The sequence below is a fragment of the Aythya fuligula genome, chromosome 5 (assembly GCF_009819795.1).
Source record: "Aythya fuligula isolate bAytFul2 chromosome 5, bAytFul2.pri, whole genome shotgun sequence".
In the NCBI taxonomy this organism is placed as follows: Eukaryota; Metazoa; Chordata; class Aves; order Anseriformes; family Anatidae; genus Aythya; species Aythya fuligula.
Window position 1 is genome coordinate 50,895,356 of NC_045563.1, and position 25,958 is coordinate 50,921,313.

At 34.4% G+C, this 25,958-nt stretch overlaps 1 protein-coding gene across 1 annotated transcript in view; it reads right to left on the minus strand.

Annotated features, from left to right (window-relative positions):
* Nucleotides 1-25,958, minus strand: part of LRRC4C (leucine rich repeat containing 4C) — a 498,215-nt gene that overhangs the window by 201,944 nt on the left and 270,313 nt on the right. Inside the window, exon 3 of the mRNA XM_032188015.1 lies at nt 13,601-13,738. The gene's annotated coding sequence lies outside the window, so the exon portion shown is untranslated. The remainder of the gene's footprint in view (nt 1-13,600; nt 13,739-25,958) is intronic.

Sequence of the window (25,958 nt, forward strand, 5' to 3'; positions counted from 1 at the left end):
TAGATAATAGCACAGGCAAAATTCAATTGGACCTGACATTTGTTAGTGTTACTTTCCTGAACTAGAGAGGGGATAAGTTCCAAAATAGTTTTTTAGCCTTTGTCTACTCCCTACTGGAAGGGAATTGGTATTTAAAGCTTCACTGGATCCCTGCAACAGAGATCTTACTCAGTTTCCCCCAAACATTTCACAAGCATTACTCAGCCCCTTCCACCAATCCTCATGCCTTGTGTTTCTTTACCAGATGCATCAACATATTTTCAAAACTGGAAATTCTATAGAACTTGGTGGATCGTAACACAGAAAATGTAACAGGAAGCAAACATGTTTGCAGAATAAAACTGCAACAACAACAAAACACATACACACAACAATAAAAACAACAAACAAACAAAAACAAAAATCCACCACAGGATTCTCTATAAGCTGAATTATATCTGTGTACCATGCACAACAGTGTTACTTTAGCTACCTTGGGGGGCTTGCAGATTATACGGTAGTGATAATTTAATCCATTGTTTATAAATGCCTCTGACCTATTAGAAACCATGGGCCTGGTTTTCAGAGATACTGAGCCTGTCTCTTCCAGTTTACCTGGTGATGTGTGTGCTTTGTCAGCTCTCCTGGAAATCAAAACCCAGTAACTTTACATGAATTTAATGGCCAGATTCTCAACCTTCAATGGAGCTACATTGATTTATATCAGTTGAGACACTGCCTCTCATGCTGTGTTTCTTAGTACCACAATTTATCTGCTTAAAATAAATAAATAAATAAAATAAAAAGTAGACAATAAGAAAAAAAATATTATTCCCAAGCTATTTCTTTGCCCAAACCTTTATAAATGTGGTGAGAAACAAAGCAAAAAGAGTATTACTATTTTGTACAGTATCTTCTGGCAAGGAGTTATTTGCAAAACTCAAACTGTATATGTGCAGCATGTGTAAATCATTCTTTCCTTTTATAGACAAGAACCAAAGCAAAAAGGACTGCTTTCTGACAGATTTCACGACCAATGACTATGAAGTGACTGTTAAGTCATGTATTTATATTGGAATACAACGCATAAAATCACTTGTCCTGAAATTTGGCTATACTTATCACTGGGAAATAAATAAAAATAATATACTGTGGAAAACAAATGTTTCATAAACGAGTTAGTGGAGGAACAAGTTGCTAAATCTTCTACCTATCGGAGACTCTCTGTGATACGTGGCACAAGTGGCATCTTACTGACCTTAGTTGGGTATGCACATCTATATAAAGGCCATCTAAACAGTTGAACTATTGTTCCTAGGGTAAAAAAAAAAACAGAGGTAGTTCCTTCACTTGCTCCCAAATGTAAGGAGTGGATGGGACCAGAAGCACCTCCCTTTCCTAGGAAAGGAAGTGGAAAGAGCATTGCTTTTGCCTAAAGCTTGGCCATTAACTCTGGTATAATTAACTGACTGATGCACCGCACCACCTCATACTCTGGAAGAAACTGTTTGGTGGACACACAGAGGGGCTTCTAGGCAATAGTAATTCCCTAGATGTATGTTTGTGAGGACAGAGTAGGTGCTGTTGACACTGATACTTGGGTCATGTGGGATCTAGTCCGCCATAGTCTGCAGGGGAATGAGAGTGGGAGCCTCTGCCTTGTTCCACTCCAGTCCTTGCCACTCAGTGCTCTGATGTGTACAGCACATGTCCTGTCAAGATCAGAAGGCCTGACCACTGTTGTAAAATAAACTGCTGGAAAAATCAATGCTGGTATTTGCTGCTTTCAGTCACAGGACTGAAACTCCTTTTCATCCTCTCCTGAAACTAGTGCTGCTGCCTTCTTTGTATGCCTTTGGCAGGCTGCCACTGCTAACTCCTTACCTCCTGGCTTCCAAGTGCAGCCAACCTGATTGGACACAAGCTGACTGTATGACATTCAAAGTCTTTATGCTGAACTCAGTTCCTTCACTGAGGCATGTCGACTGACAGTGAATAGAATCAACTAAACCAGTCATACAGTGCCACATAATTCATTATTGAAGTCCACGATACTTAAATACCAGATTTTTCAATGCCATTGTTCATGTAAATCTTTGTAGCAAGGCTTGACTATACTTAGCTTTTTTTTTTTTTTTTTTTTTTGAGTTGCTTAGATTATTGGTACTTCCTAGCTTTATGTTTTGGCCTATGAATATTTGAGAATAACATAGCATGATGTGGAAACAATGAAGATTGTCCTTTGAATATCTACAGAAGTTCTTCAGTACCCAATAATAAGGTGACATGATTGAATGACTGCAAGAGACTATTAGGGCATGCAATTTTGATGGAATGTACTTTGATCTCAAACCGATAGTTTGGGAAATTCCCCACAGTTTCACAAGACACACTATTTTATACAGATGTGATCACATACAAAAGCCACTCTTCCACTTTTAAGAATTTTCTAACTCTTCAAAAGGAAGACTTTGTATTCCAGAAATACAGAGTTTCAGTTGTTCAGTTGGAGGTTGGAATTCTTAGTCTCTCTTAGTTCAGATTTATTGTACTGACTGTAAATACAACAGATGTAGACACAAAATCCTGTCAAAGCTGTGGCAGAAAAAGCTGTTTCTTCTGCACTACAGAATACGAGCGTGCTTGTGTAGTGGCTTAAGGTTAGTTTTCACTGGTTGGACATACGCTTACTCTACTAGGTCAATTCTCCACTGGCATACAGGAGATGTGTGTGGCAAAGAAACATGGAGCTGCCTTGTACACAGAATGTTTTTAGACTGGGTGCCTATGCTTCACTGAGCAAAAAGAGAAAATGTAAAGTTTTATTCCTTCCCTCATTTATACTCCTGATCAGCAGAGTAATTATCAGTATTTCAAGTCTCTAGAACTCTTTCCCCTTAACTATAAAGGAAGGTAATGCAAAATTAGAAGAATTCCATGCCTGACCATCCAACTCTTTGAATTCCTCATCTTTTCTTTGCTAGACCTATTTCTCTCATTCATCCAGGTCTTCCTGGATGACAGCCCTCAACTTTCAGAGATACCTGACTCACCTTTCTGACAGACACACTCTGTATATCCAGCTGCTCTAAAAATAGCTACTGGTTGTTACTAATTTCAGTTTACAGTGACCACTCTTCCCATTAGCTTCTAAAATTATCTTCTAACAGCACAACTAACCAGAAGCTAGACATCAAAATCCTTTCGCTTTTTCACTGTGAAGGTCCTATACCTGTTATCATCCACCACCAATATCCTAACATCACTTATTCAGCACTGAGCTTTTAGCCATGTCCAGACTCTCTTCATTTTCCCATTTACTCTGAATTCACTCCCCTACAGTGCATGTTTATATTCAGAAGCATTTAAATTAGCTGAATCCACAATCCACTCAGCTAATTTCTGTCAGGTACCACCTATGTAATTTACCTTGCACAGCCATAAAATGAAATGACTATGCTTTAACTACTTAAATGAAAAACAAACAACAAAAAAAAAAATCCACAAGCAATAAAGTATATTTTTAGTACAGTTACTTCACTCTTCTATAAATAGAAAGGTGTTTGGTTTCTTGTTTTTTGTTGTTGTTGTGTGTTTTTTTTTTTTTTTCTTAAGCTATATGGAGTTATAAAACTACTCATCAAAGGGTTTAACAATTGTGCTTCTATGTTAAAGACTTCAGAACTAAATTCATCTCAGAAATGACTTAACCCATTTTGGTCTGCAAAGATATCAATTTTATCAACTTGAGTCTACAGTCTTGGAAAGATATCTATTCTAAGCACGGATATACATATAGCCATGTGAGTCTTACCAGTTGGTCTTTAGTGCTGTTTCTGTTGATGATTCATTTATTCTGTAGGTAGAAATAAGTATAGCTAATGAGATCACAGAAACCTTCTGACAGCTTTGATGTGAATACAATCCCTATATTAAGAGCAGTGTGTGGAGGAGTAAGGAGGGGGGATGTTCTCACTTGTTATTTGAAAAAAGTTTGGTGGATCTCAGCACAGTGCATAGCACACTGATGTTCAAAAAAATCACTGTCAACAGTCAATTTAAAACTGGCACCATTTTTGGCAATACTAGCAAAAAATAATGATTAAATGGGCACTGTAAGATTAGAACAGGCCTGCAATGCATTTGCTGAAGGAAAAGTGTCCTGGGAAACTTACTGTCAATCCCATCTGTGTAATGAAACCATGGTCAATCCAACATTTTCAATTACAAGTAATTTTAGTTTTATAAATATATGGTGTAAATTTTCAGATGTCTTAAATCTGTAATGCCCTATTGACTTCAAGAAAACTATACTAGTTCTTATAAGCTGAAATCTCACCTCTAATTTTTCAAAACTTCTCATGACATTTCTTAAAAAATAATTGTACTTAACTACCACCTTATTTTTTTTATTTGTTCCTCTATAGCTAGGCTAATTATTTATTGTCTTTACCTCCGAGCAGTCAATAGTAAAGATTCAAATGAGCAAACCAGGATGGAAGTGGGTACTGAGTTTTGCTTTGGTGACCTGCAGTGGTATATATTTCACCTAAATTTAGCAATTTATGTCAGACAGCTAGTCTAAACTAGAAACCTAGGCAGCTTTAATGCTTATTTGACAAGAACAGGTACTTTTGCACAAAGCTATTCAGTCCATCAAAGCCACTTTCTCTCTCCAAACCACAGAGAGCTCAGGTGGTAGAGCTATCATGGGGTGGGTACTGCTGAGCAATATCCTTCTGTGGAAGGAGCTGTGAAGCTAATATCAGAGGGGTGCTCAGCAGCCCAGTTGCACTTCGAGGCTGACCACATCAGCTAACGGAACTGAGAACCCCTAAAAAGCTGTTATCATCCTCCAACTATGAACTACTTTGTTAATATCAGTTTTCTGAGGCAGTATACATCTTGTAGCTCTTGGTCCCATGAGGATTTTGGCACCAAAAACTTGTGATTCCTGCTACAGAGTGAGGTTTTCAAAGTGTTCCATTTTATGCGACCACCATCTACCACCAGAAAATTATAGAGCAGAATTACTGTGATGTGAGGCATGTGATGGAAGTTCCTTCTTATATCTGAAGGCAAAGGGAAGATAAAAGTATATATATTAAAAAGTAATAATAATAAAAAGTATTATTCAGTTCTATTCTCAACAATCTTCAAAATATTAACAAAAAAAGTAGCAATAAAGCAAAAAATTTCATGCAATGCAAACCTTTTATAAGGAAAGGGGACAAATGACTTTTTCTTATGTTCAGAACCTAGGAGCTTTTGAAATCTTTTTTTTTTTTTTTTTTTTTCCTATATATACACAGAAACAATAAGTCAAAAATACTTTACATCAGCAGACTGAAGCTCAGAGGAAGAAAACTTCTAACGTCTCTCTGAAATGATGAAAATGGGAATAGGACTGAAGACACCTTCAGCAAATAAAGCAGACAGACTGAACAGCTCCAGACAAGATGCTACTAACACTCGTCTCCCTCTTCCATACATTTGGATCCACATTGACAGCATGATATCTAAAAGCCATTACCACAGTCTACACCATGACAAAACTTCCAGTTTTTTTTTGTTTTCTTTTCTTTTCCCTCTATGCTTTGGCTTTTCCTTTAGAGCAATCCAAATCTGCATTATTGTAATAATTTCACTGTCAGTGAATTGCATAAAAATTCAGTGAAAATTGACAAAGTTTGGCCTTGGTTGAAGATCTGACCTGCATTTATGAAACAAAGGAAAAAAAAAAAAAAAAAAACAAAACTTTTATGGAAATCTAATGGTGGTCTTAAATCTTGCATTCATGTGACTTGTAAAGATGTTAACAGCATTTAGGAAGTACAGGTTGTTCATTAAGCAAAATCTATGGGTTCCATAAAGTGAATCCTTAATTTACACACACACATTTTTTTCCTTTTTTTTTTTTTTTTTTTCCTACAATTTTCACATTTACATTTCTAATGTATGGTAGTATGCAAATGCAAAAGCTGGCAGAGACTGTTCCTTTCTTCCTCCTGATCATAGCTCCTTGTTTCCTTGTTACTATGACAGGTGCATGCACTCCCCCCCCCAGTGCACTCAATTTCACACTGAGTGCTTGTTTCCTTGTATCAGTGGGGGCTAGAGAATTGAAGGCATTTTAAATCAGTAAGAAGGCAGTTCCTCAAAGCACTAAAATGATTATAAAGAAAGAATACTGACTTCCCTCCTCCTGAAGAACTACAGGAAGATGCTTGTTTGTCTAATCTGTTGGATTAAGTCCTGCAGTGAATCTCTACTGCAAGGAAGTATGTTGCTAATTCACCAAACTCTTTTTCAACAATGAACTAAGGTGCCTGTGTTAAGCTCTTATTCTGCATTTTTCCTGCTTTGCCTAGTTTAGCTCAAGGTGATCATGCTTTAGCCACTCTCAAAACTTCAAAGAACCCAGTGAAACAAGATGTGGGTAGTCAGAGAATCACCTCCTTACCTGTCCCAATTTAAACCATTACATGGATCAATGAGGCTAACCAACAGGATAGGATGAGTGACAGGATCCTAAGGATCCTATCAACATAGTCCTTGGCATCAGCAGGCCTGGTTTCAAGTTAGACACAACTTGAAGTTAGCATCTTATGAAACTCAACAATTCCAAAACCATTCTTCCTCTCGTCCTCTTCCCTCAAGACTATAGATCTAACAAAATATACTTTTACATTCATTCTTTTTTCAGAACACTTTAGCTTCTTCTCTAGTTACTGGTTATCTACCCAGGAAGTCTTATTACAATTTTATAACAATAGGTTACACAAAATAAAAACCTTTTTGTTCCTGATTCTTGACAGGGTGAGATGAAATATTCAGGCTTGGGAAACTGCACTGGTGGAGTGCACAGGGATTATAATGGGCGTTTTTGGTAAGGTGGTAGATGGACTTAGGGCATCTCTTTAATGCAGGCCTCATTTCATGTAACATAAATGAGCATTCAGATCTCTATACATAAACATTGCAAGGTTTGTAGCAGAAGCTGTGAAACTGAAGTGCCTTCACATGACGAAGGGCGGTTGTGTTGGAAATGTTTTTCCTTGCTGTCCTTCAGCTCTGCTAACGTGTGCTAACGTGTCTTCCCCTAAAAACAACAACATACAAACCTACCAATTCTTTGAGCTCTCTGTGAATCTAACAAATACACATTGTAATGATACAGACTCATTAGCATAACATCGTATTTCCAATAGCATCCTAGTACTTACTCCAAGCCTAACAACTGCTCTTCTCCTGACTAACTGAAAGACAGACTTAACTGTTAGAAAGTAGCAAGCTCTAGGCAGGGCTTCCACAAATTAATGTTTCCTAGTATAATATACTATATTCTAAAGAGAAGAATTCACAAAAAACAAACAAACAAACAAACAAAACACATTTCATTCACACATAAACAGGGAAATATTAACAAGCCAGAGACATTTCTTTAAAATATGCATTCATACTCAAGTAACCAGCCGATACCAAAAGGAAGTTTTCTTTCATGGACAATATGAGTTTCACAACTCATATCTGCTTGATCGGGGGAAATGCATGCCAGTCAAGAGTGGGACTGTGTCCTCATACTTTCTTTACAAACCGTATACATCTGGTGTGAAGGACAGGGGACAACAAGAACAAGGAGATGGAATCTATATTATTAAAAGTGAGTGAATACACTGCTGCATTTCACAAAAACACAGTTAAATGACTTTCCCCCATTCTTCTCTCCTCCTTGTTATTTTGCTTTTTGATTGTTCAGTTGTATCAAGTTTGCATTTTACTAGAACTATAAGCTTGTGTAATCACTGGACTAATCTTATGAGTGATTTTCCCTGTCATATTGGCAGGATTCCAGAAAAAGCATTACAGTAAACATTATGGGTTTCGTTTACCTTTTTTTTTTTTTTTTTCTTGCAAACTTACACACAAAGCTAGACTTCGTATAACCCAAAGCTATAAGGTTCCAAACATCTGAGAATTTCCTGTTAATGCAATTGCTGAAGAATTATAGATTGATTTAACACTATCAACTATTGCTGATATAATACAATTGCTAATACTCCTAACTATACTGAGTAGAAGTAACTTTCATTTGCCAAGGAATGGGAGAAATCAGATTAACAGTAATACTAATGTATAATAGAGCACAGTGTTTTGATACTAAAGGAGATAAAGATGATACTCTTACGGTTTCACAAATAATCTGATGACATTGCTAAAACATAAAAAGCATAGTGGATTAAAATCTTACCTCCGGAAAAAGAACAAAGAGATTACTGAATAATAGAAATATTTCCATAAAGTTAGAAAACAATAAGTTTACAGACATACAGAACTCACTGAATTTAAACCGGTAATTTCATAGAATCATAGAACGGTTAAAGAGAGAAAGAGAGAGAGATGAGATTAAAAAGATTAATAATGATGAGATTTAGAAGAATAGAATCATAGACGTCCCCGCCATGGGCAGGGATATCTCCCACAAGACCAGGTTGTCCAAAGCACCATCCATCCTAGCCTTGAACACCTCCTGGGATGGAGCATCCACAGCTTCTCTGGTCAACATTTTGCAGTGCCTCACCACGTTGACTACAGAATTTCTTCCTTAAATCTAATCTTAATCTCTTTCAGTTTAAAACCATTACCCCTTTTCCTGTCACTACATACCCAAGAAAAAGTCCCTCCCCAGTTTTCCTGTATGCTCCCTTTAGGTACTGGAATGCTCTATAAAGTCTCCTTCAAGCCTTCTCTTCTCCAGGCTGAACAACCCCAACTGCCCTGGCCCGTCTTCATAGAAGAGGTGATCCAGCCCTCTGATCATCCTTGTGATCCTCCTCTGGACTTGTTCCAACACATAGTTTGTTATTTTGTTATCAATATTCTATTTATGTTATCTGTCTACTGAAAAGCTGTAATTTTCATGTGTGCTGATTACGACAATGGCAGATAGAAAGTACTTTTATAAAAAATATTGAAAATTAATTCACTGTCCATCTTTTTTATTATCTTAAGATGTTCTTTATGTGTACTAAGACTCAGTAAATGGTAAGCGAGTCTAAATATGCACTCAGAATCAACTGGGTAGATTTGTTCCAAGTGTCCATACAATGTTTTCTACATTGTCACAGTGCATCTTGTATTATTACTGCAGTATCTTGGAGGGAAATTGTAATGCACTGCCATAGCTCTCAGCTTTGAAGATCCCATGGAGGTCATAGCTAACCCAAAACTGTGGGAGGCAGCAAGGTAATTCCTGCTCAGCACATTTCAGTAATATCACTTGATGGATCTCACTAAAATTAATCATAAAGCCTGGTTTGAATGAATTGGTGAGTTACACTGAAATATCAACAAACTGTATAGATAGATTCAGTTTTGAAAGGGAAGTATCAATAAGATTATCTATCATGGCACCATCAAATTCCCCAAACTAAGGCAGTCTGCACAGTGTCTATTAAAATTAAAAGCAAAAAAACCTTAATCAGAAACAATAAAAAATAATACTGACTCTAATTCTGATGACAACCAAGGTAACAAGTTGTTCCCATGGTGCAGAATGTCCACGAGAGATGCATGTAAAACGTGCTAGCCTTTTACAAATACAGGCTAACTGAATGGTAAATACTAAGGAAACAAGAACAGAGCAATATGGCAGACAAACACAAAGAGACTATTGAACCAGAGTGTTGATCTCAGTACACCAGTGGTTTTCACACAGGAAGAAAATTATTACAAGCACCATGAAAGGAATAGCTATATAGAGATCATTTAAAGAATTCAGCTCTGTACACATTTGTGGAGAACTCATTGCCATCATAAAGGTTGGTCTGGGAGAAAAAATTCTCAAGAAGCAACTTCATGCTACCAGAAAGGGTATATTTTCAAAAGTAGTGAATTATAATTGGTAAGGTAGGGGTAAATATTTTCAAGCAGAATAAAAGTTGATGCTTAACAGACAGGTAGAATGGAGTAGCAATGTTCCAAATAAAGGCGAGTATGAAAATTCAAATTTGCCAGCATTATCATTACATGCATTCTTCAATATATTTTTATTTATTTATTTATTTTAATTATTTTCTGGAACTCTCTGCATACCACAAACATGAACCAGAATATTCTCATATTTCCCTATATAAATGCATGGGCTAAATATCAATTAATACATAAATTTCTAAAATCAATTACAGTAGACATGTAAACAAAGTAATAGGTCACTGAGTATTAGATTGGCAAAAATAGTCACTGAAAATCTGTATTTCTTCATGTACAGAATAGTTGATGGTTGTGCTAACTTCTGCTGTACTTCTTCTGCCTACATGTCTTAACACTTATCTGGTTGCATCAACATGACTTTATTTCCATTCCATTCTGAACATATTCCTAAAAGCTAAGCGTATGCCAGTTCTACTTAGAGATAACATGTGCATAAAAATAACTTCTGCCATATGAATATCCATCATTCAGAACCTAGAGTGATCACCACTACCTTTAAAAAATGTAGAGAGAAATAAAGGGAAAAAAAATGAATGACATTTCATAATTCTTTATATGAAATTAAAAGGATAATTTAAAAAGAAAAAGGCAAGCTTCTGGCTATTGCATAGTTCAAGTAACCATTTAACACAGAACATTCTTACACATACAATCATTTAAGATACATATTTCCAAAAATATATTTTATCTATAGTTCTATCCATATATGAAAATATAGGAACTGAACTCCTGAAATCCTTAGTGTCCTAGCTTCCACTGACTTTGAATTTGCAAGAAATTAAGTGTTGGGAATCAGGTCAATAGCTCAAAGTCATAACCAACAGAGAATCAGCATCATAACCTCCTTAAACCAATATATTGTCCCAGAAGAAGCAATCACTGGCTGAAGCTAAGAAAAAGTTCTTTATTTACTTCACTTGCAAGTCCTCATTTCCCTTGATCCAAACTGAATCCTGCTTTACAGTTAAAAAAATACACAAGCCTACTGAGGTTTTACTGACCCAATAGGCTCTAAAAATACCCCTGATGATTCCTTGGCATTTGGTCTTACTTGTGACCTTTATTTTCTAGGAAGGATTATTATTACCTCCCTGCACTGTACATTTCCCTACAGGATATCACCAACCTTATGTCAGTCTTGCTCAGGGGGTTCTCATATACAGCTTGAACAATTCTTCACATACTTCTAGTTTTCACTGAAAATTATGTACCATTTACTTTTATATTTATTCCTAGTTTATTTCAATTAAATGTAGAGTTCTAACATGCAGTTAAACACACTAACATATAAAATACAGAGACTTGCTGGTATCAATAATTTAAGAGTGCTTAATTTTTATAAAATCACACATATTCGGGCAAATTTGTGAATCAAGGCAGTAAAATATAATATTTTTAAAGACCTTTCCAGCCTTGCAACTAATTATTTTGCTATATAGCATTTTGTGTGATGCTCCCGTGATAATACACTTGACAGTGAACCTTTGATCCTCAATCCTCCCCTGCACTTAGCTCATTAATTCATCTTCAGAGTCTATACTTCTGTCTCATAAGCCACTGCAGAGCCTCATTGTTTACTTTATTTCAGTAACCCTCACCCTCTGTTCCATCATATGGGAGATACTCGTTTATGAACATCTAAGTTATGATATCATATAATTTTAGAGAGTTGGAAAAATGAAACTGGGAGGAAGGCAGGTAGGAACTTAAAAAAGATAAAAAGAAAAAACAGAGAGGAAAAAAAAGAGTTATCAATTTCAAGTAATATATGTCAAGGATCTGGAATCAGATTGAACAGAGATCCCTGACACAAGTGATGCTAATAGAATAAATATCTACATTAGAGAGTCAGTCGTGACTCTTTTATTCTATATCTAATTTTTATTCTAATAATTAATTCTAACTATTCTAATTCTCCTTTTCAGAGAAAGAAGGACCAAATATCAAACCAGTCAATTCTTTATCCATCACATTTTCATACTTACCAGATTTAGAAATTCATTTAGAATTTCTATCATTCTTTTAATATCATGTATTCAACAAGTTAATACTAACCAATGTGAATTTATTTAATTTTAGCTCATCACTATCTCTGAAAGTCTCTGGTAGTACTGCATCAACACACCAAAAACTGTTAAAATGTCTCTAGCAGTCTCCAAAATACAACATTCACCACTGTCCATTAATTTCTAGTACTGTTAGTAGAGAACAGATTAATATTTTACTATAAGGCTTATTAAAAAAGCTTTTCTTCAGTAAAATGATTTCCTATATATTTTAAAAATAACAAAAAGAAAAAAAAATCTTTATAAGAAAGCAATGATTTTCTCTGAAAACTGAAAACAAATTTTCCTTTGGCAGGGGGTGGGGGTAATTGAAAAAAAATAAAAATTTATAGTATTAATATTTCTATTTTTGCCTGTTTTTTACCTGGAAAGCTTTTGTGGAAACCTGTATGGTCATGAAACTCACAACCCATTTTGTTTCCTCACTTAATAGCAAACTAACAATGTAGGTAAAAGCTCAGAAACTTCCTCTAATACAAGGAAAAACATCATTAGGACTGATTCTTCACTACCACAAGGTTTCAAAATCCATTTAATTACTTGAAAGCAATGTAAAATGCCTATTCCAATTCTGGTATCAATCACAATACAATTTTCACAATTAGGACTTGTACAGAGATACAAAGAAGTGAAACATCAGACCCACAGTACTGAAAGATCTTTTATATCCTAAATTTCTCCCATGACTCAGTATCCCCCTGTACAAATACAAAATGCAAGATTGTACTAACATCAACATACTTGCTGCCCCCCATCTCCTGAACTGCATACACATTTTTCTGAATATTACTCAGTACTTGTTTTCTAGATGTTTTATTAAATAACTCTTTACTAAATAGATTATAAAATCTATTGCAGATAGATTACAATCTATTACAAAATTTGGCTATGTATAATGTTGTTTGCTATTATTCAGCTAGTTCACATAATTATCAGAATACATTCAGAAACTTTGCTGTCATGCCCTTTCTGTTACAGAGACGACTGCGCTACTACAATCCTCATATACTATGTTTAGGAATATATTTCTGATATCAAGATAATAACAAGAAAGGAAGCTGTAACATTTTAAAATTCATTCTATGTCACTAAAGCTTTTCCCTTTCTAGCTAAGAGTTAAACAGCATCCATCCTTGGTTTCATTTAATTGCTTTATGAAGATGCGAAAGTCAGAAAGAAGATCTCATGAAAGTTTTCCAAATAATTTCTTCAATATTGTTGAACTGATAGGCAGACCTAGCATATGCTTTAACCACAAACAAAGGTGACTGCAAGATTGACATAGATACCAAAAAAACCTTCTTCCCTGTAATTTACTTCTGCTACTAATGGAGAGCCTACAGTTATCAATTTACCAGTCAGTTTGAGATGTGTACAAGAAACTGATCACCAATCACCCTTTTAAATATTTGTTTGTTTGTTAATACAGTCATATGTGTTTATATAAAGAGGTACAGATGAAGCAGCCAAGAATGAAGTTTGGAAAAAAGGTAACAGCAGACTTAAGCAGACATGCAACATTAATGAATGTAAAAAGGAAGGAAAGTGATTTTTCAGTTTACCTGTCCTCAGTAATTCATGGTACAATTAATTATCTTCCATGCCAAAATGTATTTCATTTAGTTTCTCAAATGGCATGCCGTATCTTAGGATATTTCCATATTAATAATCTCCATTGCACATTCCTTTTTTCTGGCAACCTGTGTGTGTTAGGGGGAAAAAAATAACATTTTATGGTGCATTGTGTCTCATGCTGATACAGCACCAGATTTTATCACATTGTTTATAGTATACATATGTAAGAATATCATGACTTAATAATGAAATAGAAACACCATTGAAGTATTGGTTCTTAATATTTCTTAGGCAGACCATCTGAAATATATGATTTATAAACATAGAGAAAGAGAATTAATTTTGTTTTAACTAGAGGTTAAATTTGTTCAACTAGAATTATTCTTTTCTTCCAACTTCATCAAAAATAATATAATGAAGTACTTGTTCACCACAGCATGGGCAGGCTAGAGTACACTACTACCTACTTTAGGTAGTACTACCTACTGTAGTACTACCTACAGTAGTACTACCTACTGTAGTACTACCTACAGTAGTACTACCTACTGTAGCACCGGTTCCAGACCTCAGAAAAAATATTTATCAATTTCTGAGCTGTATACATTGATATGTTGGATATTTTTTCCTACCACCCTCCCTTTTATCTGCCTGAAGGACAAATCTTTTCATCAGTCTGCTTCCAATGTGGTTTTATAGATATGTGAGAACTGTTAATGGCTACTTAAATATTTTATTCATCTGAAACTACTTTGCACTGCAGAACAACAAAAATCTAAGGAAGGCATATACAATGTAAAGCTATGTTAATTTTTGCATTTGTCCAAATATTTCTACCTGACAATGTAATTTTCCTTTTGAAGTAAAAAAAAAAAAAAAAAAGCATTTGGTACTAAATGAAAAGGTAATTAGTTAACCAACAGATCACAGATGTATGGTATCTGATAAGTTAATATGAAAACCCAAATCTTTACATAAAAAACAATGAAACGATGATTGGATTTGAATTCCAGGAGGCTCATTTCTTCTCTGTTTGAATGAAACGTCTGAAGGAAAACTCGAGAGAGAACAATATGGTAGCTTTACAATTACCTTATAAGTAATAAAAATTTGAGATATTATAATATTGCAGTTTCCCTTTGAAATTTCAGAATTACAACAGCACACATCACTAACCTCTGTACATCATATTTCATTGGTTATATATAATCCTTCTGAAAATGATGTGTCTAGATAATATACAGTACATTTTGACACAAGTCATGTTTTCTCAATGGTGATTTAGTATCCTAGGCATAGATTATGACCTGCTTTTATTAACTTAGTGTGATCCACTGGATTTATTAATCATCTCAAATAAAATTACTAGGTTCTTGCCTCTGCTGACTCCTTTCTATGTAGAGAATAAAAATAGCCTCAGGATCTAGAAAAGCAATTAAATATTTAAAACTGGAGTGATATAATGGTTTCATACCATCAGAAAATGGTTTTCATACCACTTGGGCACTGATATTAAAAATAAATACATTCTTCATCAAATGTGTAGAATATAAACATATAATTATATTCAATATTAAAGAAAAAATAAATTGCGAAGGGAACATAAATGTAAAAAGATAAGAAGATCTATTATTTAAAGTGAGGGAAAAAAACTTTATCCATATGCCTACACCACTGATACATTATTCACCTTCCATAAGAAATGAGAATAATCAGGGGACAAAAATAGAAAAATGATACAAAAATTCATCAAACATATCCACAGTCACAGTTTAACTTACTAGTATATACAGAAAAGCTACAAAGATTATGGTTTTGTTCTTTATTAACAAGATCATTCAAAAACCTTGGAAGTTTGTTGATAAAGTTTTAGAAAATAAGTTTTTGGAATAATCTTGTTGATAAAGTTTTAGAAAAGCCATAGAAGAACCCTAGAGATAAAATTTACTCCTGGGCTGCGTGAAGATCAGAATTTGGCCAAATGTTAGCACTAAAATTATGAGAGTTGGTCTGCCAAAGGAAAACAGGAGGTATGTTTCATCTTGCAAAAATGCTTTAATAAATTTTAAATGAACTTCAAATATTTTATTTGCCATCATTATTTTATCTTTCACAAGGATGTTATGAACTACCTTTGGCAGCTGTACAGAAATGGGATGAGATTCCCTTCTACAGAACAGATTCTTTACACAAAAAATAGCGTATAATTCCCTAATTACAGAAATATTTGCCATTTGGTATTAAACGTACTAAAGTATTGCTTCAATTAAAAACTTTCTTAATCTATCCTGTCTTCTTTAATATAAATAAAATTTATCACAAAATAATTTAGCATGTAATAAACCAGCTTTATCAGTTAATCCAGCTTTATCAGTACAATCATTTTTGAAGGTTAGCTGAAGTTTTTCAACAACAGCAAAAAATTCACATTCACCCTTGTATTGTATATAGTGGTAACTATCAACTATTGTTCAATTCTTACTCCGCTTTCTAGCAAAATTCGGACAAAAGATAGTGCAATGGTTACAGATTAGACTGTGACTTTGAATACTGAGATTCTTTTCCTAATTCAGACATATGTTTAAACTGGATCACCAAAGGTGGTAAATGGGCATTATATATAGAAAAGCATTGTGCAGATGGATTTTATTGTTCAGCCTCTGTTTTCTAATTGTAAAATGGCAGTAGTAATTCAATGTATAATTTACTTCATCTTTTTACTTGTATACCATAGTCAACTGTTTGCAACAATTTGACACTGATACTTTCATAATAAAAGTAGTATCAACAGTAATCTTCTGACAGTCAAACAAGTATTATTATATAATTGCAACTGAGGAACCACCTGCAGTATAAATACAATTAGATATATGGTTAATTACTAATCAGTTTTCATTCCATATTTGGGAATTATTGACTCATAAGAATCTCTAAAGGTCCTCTGAAAATCTTCTAGTCCAAACTCCACTGCTTCACAATTTCAATTACAGCAGGTTGCCAAGGACCATGTTCTGTCATGTTTTAAGTATTTTAAAGGATGGAGACTCCACAGCCTCTCTTAGCAACCTGTGCTAGCATTTGACAACCATAGCAATAAAATTTTTTTCTTCTCATTTTTAAATTTAATTTTCTGTATTTCTATTTATGCCTATTGCCTTTTGTCTTTCCAGAGGATACCGTAGAGTATAGTCTGGCTCTTTCTTCCTCACCCCATTCAGGTATTTATATATATTGATAAGATTGCCTTTGAAACTTCCCTTCACCAGCCTAAGTACTCCTAGCTCTCCTTGATGCAGACTAGGATGTTGTTGGCCTTGTCATAGGGCTCATGTTCACGTTCACAACATGCTGGCATATTCCATTTGGCATCCATTGGGACTCTCAGATCCTCTTCAGCAAAACTGCATTCCAACCTGGTCCCCAGCCTGTACTGCTGCCTAGGTTTATTCAACACAAGGTTTGTGATTTTGCATTTCCAGCTGTTAAATTTTACAAGATTCCTGTCAGACCACTTCTCCAGTCAGTTCAGATCTCCCTGAATGGCAGTACAATCATCCAGTCTATCAATCATTCCTCCAATTTCTCACCTGCACACCTGTTGAGGGTGCATTCTGTCTGATAATCCAGATTATTGATGATGATGTTAGATGGTATTGGACCCAGAATTGGCCTGTAGGGTACATAACTAATGACTGGCCTCCTGCTGGACTTGTGTATGTCCAACTAGTTCACATGTTTCTCCAAGCTGATACTCCTCTAACGAAGGTAAGTCTTTCCTACAGACTTTCCCATTTGCCAGGGAACCAGGACCCTATATCTAAATAATCCAGTATCTTAAGCAAAATTACTTATATTCTATGCCCATAAATCTACTAAACATCTACTAAAAAGCATCTATATCATTATATATCCGGCTTGCCTGGCCACATCTATGCATGCTACAAACAAACAAACGAACAAACAAACAAAAAAGAATGAAATACAGCATAAGATATACACTCAAACATTCACATTTAATAGATACTAACATCTTACTTCAAAGATTGAAATACAAATTACATGCAATATTAGAAACTACTCTAAGATACAGAACAGTAGTAGATAATTACTTAAGCTCAATTTCTGTGAGCCTGACAGGAATCATGTGCCACTTCATAGAAAATAAGAAAGAAATTGTTTTGCTTTGAAAAGAAAGGGCATTGTCGCCTTTCTTTCCATTTTCAATTATCAGAAAAGAAACATTTTTGGTAAGAAACATATGGTCATTCTGAGTTTGTCTCTTTCTTCTGTTGCTTCACAATTCCTTCACAAATGCCTTCAGCCTCAAGATCAAACACTAAAACTACCACTACTCAAGATCAAACATTAACCTGCCACCACTGAGATGCCATATTAATTTTCAAAAGAAACACATTTTTTGGTTTACACAGAGAAAAGATAATTGAATGTTGAGCTCTTTAGAGCAAATTCCCTGAAGCCAGGTTTCAAAGGTATCTATAATGTTTTGAGGAAGTGCTATTAAAGTGAGAATTTAGTTTGTTTGTTTCTCCTACTCTCTCACAGAATACTATTTCCTGATCATGTTCCTATAATAGTCACTGAAAAAAAAAAAAAAAAGATTGGCCTTTCATCCATCAGAAGCATAATATTTTCTTGTTACAACGCCTACTGTACCTCTACTGTATTTCAACAGCCTGTTGGTGTCTCAAAACTTTAAATTAATTTTTTGACCCTTTAATTTCTAATTCTGATTTAGCTCTGCTTTCTGGTAGTTTGACAAGATGTGCCATTACATTCTATTTCCTGCTTTATAAATGCTATGTCTCAGTCTGATGAGATCATCTTTCCACCGTTTCTACAGCAAAGACTGAGTAAAGAAATGATTGAGTAAGGAAAAATGGTCTCATCCATCTCCATTTTTTATTTAAATGAAACCAGATACCTTATTTTCACAGTCCTGCTCATCCCTCACAAAAATAACAAGGTCTAATTATTTCATGTTACACATTTTCACAGACAAGTTAGAAAAAATAATCTTATATATATATAGCCTCTCTCTATATAATCTATATAAAATTATATAAATTTATATAATATCTATAAATCTATATAAATTTATATAGATTATATATAGAGAGGCTATATATATATATATATATATATATATATAAAACCTAATATATTATTGGACCCTGATGAGCGTTGACTGAGAACTAATCATTTGGTTATTCTTTCATCATGCATATCATTACAAATTTGTGTACCTGTGAAATAGATAGTGTTCTGCAAATTCATGTAGTTATCCAGAATTTTCTAAATAACATGATTTTTCATCACTTTGTGCTGGGCAGCTTCCTTGTTTCATACTGACTCTATCCTGAAAAGAGTTAGACTACTATACAGAACAGGTCAGAGTATGGCGACTGGATTGGGCTTATATTTCAAATAGTCACAGTTACAGAACATGGCATAAAATGTGCACAAATATCTCTTTTAGTTATACCCGGGGGGGATAGAGATTAAAATTTATTTCCTATACTGTAATTCTGACAAGGACTTCTAGTATATTCATTGAAGTGAATTTAATTGAAGTGAATTCAATGCACCATTGAAGTTTAGGTTGGATGTTAGGAAGAACTTCTTTACCGAAAGGGTTGTTAGACATTGGAACAGGCTGCCTAGGGAAGTGGTGGAGTCACCATCCCTGGAAGTCTTTAAAAGACGTTTAGATGTAGAGTTTAGGGGTATGGTTTAGTGGGGACTGTTAGCGTTAGGTCACAGGTTGGACTCGATGATCTTGAGGTCTCTTCCAACCTAGAAATTCTGTGATTCTGTGATGTGAGTTCACTCAGCACTGAATTAAGAATTTTTGAAATGTTTTAGTTTTTTCTTTCTTAATCATGACTTTCATGCACTCACATGAAGAAATGCCTTGCACATATGAACCGCTACATAGCTTTTAGAGATAAGAGTTTCCAGCCATGTAAAACTAAGACAAGTTGATAAAACAGTTATTATACATGGCATAGGATAGAGACCAAACCTTAGGCAGTTTTTCAGTGATGTTCCTTTTATTCTGCCATTGCCTTAAACTACCTGATTTTTATTTTTATGTTTTTGGAGGTGGTGGGGAGTAGTTTTCCATTCTCAGTGGTATTTGTTTCCCTCCTATGTAAAGTCTAGAGCTACTACTCCATCCCTAAAAAAATAAAAAGCAATGACACTGCAGTGGTAGTTAACTTTTGCTGCCACGAACCACACTTTTTTAATTCATTCTCCAGTGTCTGGCATTTGGTGGAATCATCGACACCTGTGCAGAAATGAACATAAGTGTACACTGAACCCAAATCAGAGTAAGAACATTTTAAACCTGCCCTACACAGGTGTAAAGATGTTACAAGGAAGAGTGGAAATTGCTGTTTTTAGTTATGGGGCTATCCATCACAGCCAGGGATGCATTTGCTTCCAAAAGATGACTGCAGCAGGAGAGCTTCCCCCTCATCCTTGCTGTGGAAGCCACATGGTCCAAACAAATGGGAAGGAGCACCGCCAGCTGATTCAGAGTGCCCTCTTCGAGGCACAAAAGGTTTCCTCAGAGGAAATCTCACATCATGTTCAGATCTGTCCCTTCAGCTTCTAAATGTAACAGAAACAGCTTGAGATGCATTGGCTTTGCAATAGACTGGGAAGCAGGGCACTGCAGCAGAGCTTACTGGTTGTAAAAGCTTTTAAAGGATGTTTTACATATACTGTTTGCATGAAATTGCAATGTATAGACTAATGCTATTTTAAGTCATTTTTTGCTCACTAAAACTAAATCAAAATATGACACATTCTGAAATATGAATGTACACACTTGTGCTTACATCAAAATAACTGAAGATATGAGTCATTACTGGGTTTCATACAGATTTATATCTGGCCCTAAGTTGTCCTCATGTACTCTGTGACAGCTGCTATTCAATTTTAAGAGGCAAAAGAGATGAAACTTCTGGACACAGTAAAAAGACATATCATAGTTACTATTTACACACACAGAAATGGAAACTATTTTCCACACTGAGATTTATAAATTCAAATGATTTCATTTATCTGGACAGGGCAATATTTGGTTTTATTCAGAATGCATTAAAAAATAAGAAGTGGCTAAGCCTGAAAGATTTTATACTTAAGTGGCTTTAAAAATAAACTTTGTTTCATTATATATCCATTATCATATCATTATTAAATGTTTATATATTATTATATATTTATATACCATTATTATATATTAATTATCAATGCAACAATCTAAGTCACGTGATATATTCTCATACACTCAGAATTCACAAACATCTAAAATTTTAGTCCACAGCTAATCAAAGAAAGATAATTCTTCATGTCATAAATATACAGATAAAGATAAATGATATTCAGGCAAGTAATACCCTACAACCAGATTATCCTGAGGTTACAGTAATTGCCATTATATTTTACCAATGCCTTGGAAACAGTATTTGAGTATCTTAGTAGGATGATGGAATAAAAAGGATTGTATTACCTCTCTATTAAAGCAGTATATGTTCAGGATTAAAGATATGTGGAAACATGTTCTGCAATTCCTGAATATAAGACAGGTTCTTATTTTTGAGGAAGGAATCATGTTATCATTGCTACTAAGATATGACTGGAACTAAAAACAAAACAAGCAAGCAAATCAATAAGCATACAAACAACTGAAAGCCTGTAACCTAAACTTTTACTGAAATATCTTGTCCTTATTTTCATTTGCAGGTTTACAGACATGTCTTTGTATTTCCTACAAATCAATCCATGTGTACTAGAAAAAGCATACATCAAGCAGTCTAAAAATCAGTTTTCTCAAAAACATTTGATCCATAAATGATCCCTAACTGGATCAAGCCAGTACATCTTATCTTCTATACAAGCCCTTCACAGGCTACATTACACAGCAAGGTGCCATGTGGCTCTCCATATTTTGTAATATGCAGTTCAGAGTGGCATATCAAAGCACATTTTTCAAACATCTCCATTTCCCACCCTCCAGAGACTCATTTCAACTTCCAGATACTTCTCACTGATATAGATAAAGTAGAGAAGATTAGGTAGATTAATAATAATAAGGTAGAGAAGTATAATTATTAGTATATTTATTAGTATTATTAGTATAATAATTATTAATAATAATAAGGTAGAGAAGATTAGGTAGAGAAAGCACAGAAGACATCATAAAGTAACATTGAACACTTCTGGTTGAAAAGCCAATTCTTTGTTTTTAATCAGTATTTATTTCAGTATCCTTGTAGACTACAGAATAGGTTAAACAGAAGAAGAAAGCTTTTTGTTTATTTATTTATTTATTCTTCCTTAGAACGTACTGGATTACTTTCCCTTCCATCTTCTTCTCCTCCTTTTCCCAGATTCAGCTATGAACAGAATCCCTCCTAAGAGGGTCAAAACAAAAATCTGAACTCCTTTAAAAAAAGTAAAAATAACCCAAAAAATGAAGTTACCAGACACATAAAGGTAAAGCAAAAAAAGCACACAAACTATAACAACCATAATAAGGACTACAGCGGCTTCGTATACAAAAGATAAAAGATTTTATCAAGCCTTTGTCCTTGAGTTTCCACAGAGGTGAATTACTATTTCAACAATTTGTCACCTTCTAATCATGATGTTTTCATGATGCAGACGAACTGAGGATTAGACATAACTGCCCCTGCAAAAATGAACCTGAGAAAAAGATCAGCATGCATTGCATTGATCCACAAAGCACTCAGCAGAAAATGAACACATATTGACCAATGAGTGGAATAATGGCTTTGTTGACAAGCTCAGTGAAGTTCTGTCTCTGCAACTAAGTGGATGGAGAGATAAAAAGACCAACATATGATGAAAATCATCACCCTATCACCTCTTTTCACTGCCTGTCTTACACAATCATCCACCTTCAGCCACATACATGGCCAGCTGGCCTCAAAGGAAGGATGGCACATCACTTTTGAACACGATTTCTTTGCTTTTCTGATCACAGCTGATATGAACGCACTTCTCTCTTCAGAAAATAGCTCTATCACTTTTTGTAATAATTAATAACACTCCTCTTCACATCTTAATTAAATTCAGATCAAGTCAGCAAATCCACAGTGGACTTATGGTCTCAATTTATCCTTGCAATATTGTAAGGTCCCATGAGTAGTATATAACTGCCAACATGTGAGTTGTATGCAACACTTCTAAACACACACATTGCATAAGAAGAAAAACAAAAGAATAAATCACTGTTGAAGATAGATACAAAGCAAAAAGGGGAGGAAGTATATGACAAGTGGATCCAAAGATTAGATGGAATAAAAGACAAAGATGACATTTTTATTTTACATTTAAATAAATTTAAAGTAGCCTTAAACTACACTTTGAAAGAATTAGAAATTTTATCAAATGCATTAAAATATATCAACTCCAAAAGAAAATAACAACAGTTCTAACTTTTGTTTAATAGTTAAAATACTCAACAATGCAATGATACAGTCTTTATAATATTACACCATTGGAAAATACATGCTGTGGAGACAGCTCACTGCAGTGAAAACAAGACAATCTCGTAGTGGATAAAACTTTTAAACTCTACATTGTTAGTCTGCATACAGTCCATTAATCAGGAGTGTAGGTGTTGGGGATATTCAATGGTGAAGTGGCTGGGCTGTGCATACTGGAAACCCATACAGGGAACATTACACATGGATGCTAAGAAAGGAGATTATTCTGTCCTCTTATTTCAGCCTGTCCTATGAACCTTTATATGAACCTAAGCAGATTCATCTGGAAAACAAGAACATTCTATTCTAATCATCATCATCATCATCATCATCATCATCATCATCCTGGCTTTGATTTGTTTTTGAAAATGGCAAAACCAAAATTATCTAAATATATTTGAAATAGAGGGAGGGGAAAAAAGTTCAGTACCTTTATATAATCTATTAGCTCAGGCATATATTTGTTTGATTACAGATGAATAAATATAAGTTATATCAAAGATCAAAATATAATGGTATGTTCATTTTCTTCTGAAAGGGGAGAAAAAAAAATCTGTAAAAACTGCTGGGGGAACTGGGGAGTAAAGAAACAAAAAGAAGGAAAAAATAAGAGTTTATTTTTTTAAAAATGTATTAAAATAAAATATTAAAAAATATGTTAAAAAAAAAAAAAAAAGGAAGGCACCTCTAAACTACATTTTTCTTCCTGTTCTTATTATAAATTTGGTTTTAGGAAAGAGGAAAAACTCTACAGAGACCTTCAAAAAGAAAGAGACGTTTACGAACACCTGTTAACTTCACCATTGATTTGTTCCATTTCCCTAGTACTGCCTGAAACACTCCTACTATTCCTACTACATCCTTCTACTCACTGTCTAAATTACATACATATGACATGATATTAGAACCAGACACCTTTCCCTGATAGGTAACATTCAGATACAAATAATGATTCTTCTTCTGTAGCAGTAATATGTTTGTTCTTTTGATGTATTTTTACAATGTTAACTCGAAATCCTCTTGCTCTCAGAACAATGTAAGAAATGACCATACATCTACAAATAATCCTGCCATTATCAAGACTTCTCTACAAGGTAAACTGGAAATCAAACCAATTCCATGTTCAAAAATTACTTTTCCTGATGAGTCTTTTTTTGATACAGATGCCTGTCCACAGACAGTAGCACAAGGTATGTCATGTCTAACTTTCAATTAACAACTAGTTGTCCTAGGTCCATTATTAAAACTTTGAAAAATGATAAGAAACAATTAAAAAAGACACTAGGAAAAATATTGGATTATTATTATTATTTTTAATACGGTAGAGAAATACTAAGCATGGTAAATATATGTTAAGATTCTTCTAAAAATGCTTGATCTCCTCATTGTGCTTCAAAGAAAAAAATAACAATGGAGTGATGCAGTCATGTTCCTACATTCAGTTTAATTTCCTAACTTTGTGGAGGAAATCAGATATAAAATATCTGTAACTTCGCAGAATGGTGATTTTTAGAGTTCGTCTCTATTCATGAATACCTGTTTGTGCATGTGATATTATAGATGAAAGTACCTATCGAAGTACATATCAACACTTGTCCTTCTGAGTAAATTTAATGAAGCTCTTCTTTCTGTAAGCTCAGGTGTTTAATTCACGTGTAGGTATTATATATCCATGTATATGAAGTGGAGAAACATATTGGTAACTTCTATAAAAGATAAGGAAGACTCCTAAAGTTGTAACATGGTTTGCATCTGAAAAAGTTTGGAGAGGTACAATTTTCTAATATAAAGACATATACACAAGAAAATAAATAATTTTTAAAATTATGAAAGGCAAGTTAAATCATCTGAATAATCTAAATCTAAATAATGAAAGAGCCATATTAAATATATATTTTATTCTTTCATATTGCATTGGGGGGAGGAAAAAAAAAAGGAAAAAAAAAAAAAGGAAAAAAGGCCAAGAAATACTTTTCCGTATACTACGGAGTACTTTCATCTGTGTTTAGCATTTTCAATTCTAAGCATCAATGCTGATGATATCACTGAGTCAAATATTATGGCTAGATATCTAATTGCTGAATAACTGCATGGCTCAATACATCTGTGTTCATTAAGATGAAATCAAGAATAATCAACATTCCTGTCTGTGCAGCAAACAAACTGCTACTGGAATTATGGAGGTTTTTAAGTCTTGATAATCTCTCAAGCTTCCATATAGCATTGTGGGTTCTTTTGCAGGGCTTCTTCTGAGGTATCAGATCAGACATGGCTAGTGAAACTGAATCAAGAGATTGAGAAATGGCTCTTGATTTTGTGTGTATGAAATGACAAGAACATATTCCTACCATATCTTTGTTCTTGTTGTTGTTTTAATAGGAAAATAAGGAGCAGAATTTAAAGTATTACCACCTAAGCTTGAATCACTGATTTTGTATACCTAGAAATATCACTACAAAATGACACAGAGATAAAAAAGCATAACAAGTGCATCTCCAGTACCACACTTAAGTACTTTGGCTAGATCTAACCTATTATCTATTTATTGCATGTAACCTTATGTATCACTGAATGACTCACAGAGCTAAAATAATAATTGTAAAAATATCTGAATTTCATGCAGGATTGACAGCCCTGGAGACTTGTCTTCTCTTTATTCACAGAGCAGAAATGGTATAAGTAGCTGTACTACAAGCTTTTTCTCACCACCACCCACTTTGAGAGACTATTGTTAAAGGTAAACGACTTCTCAGTTTTACAGGATGATGCCTCCAGCCTTGAGTCATCTCTGGCCTCTTTTGCAGGC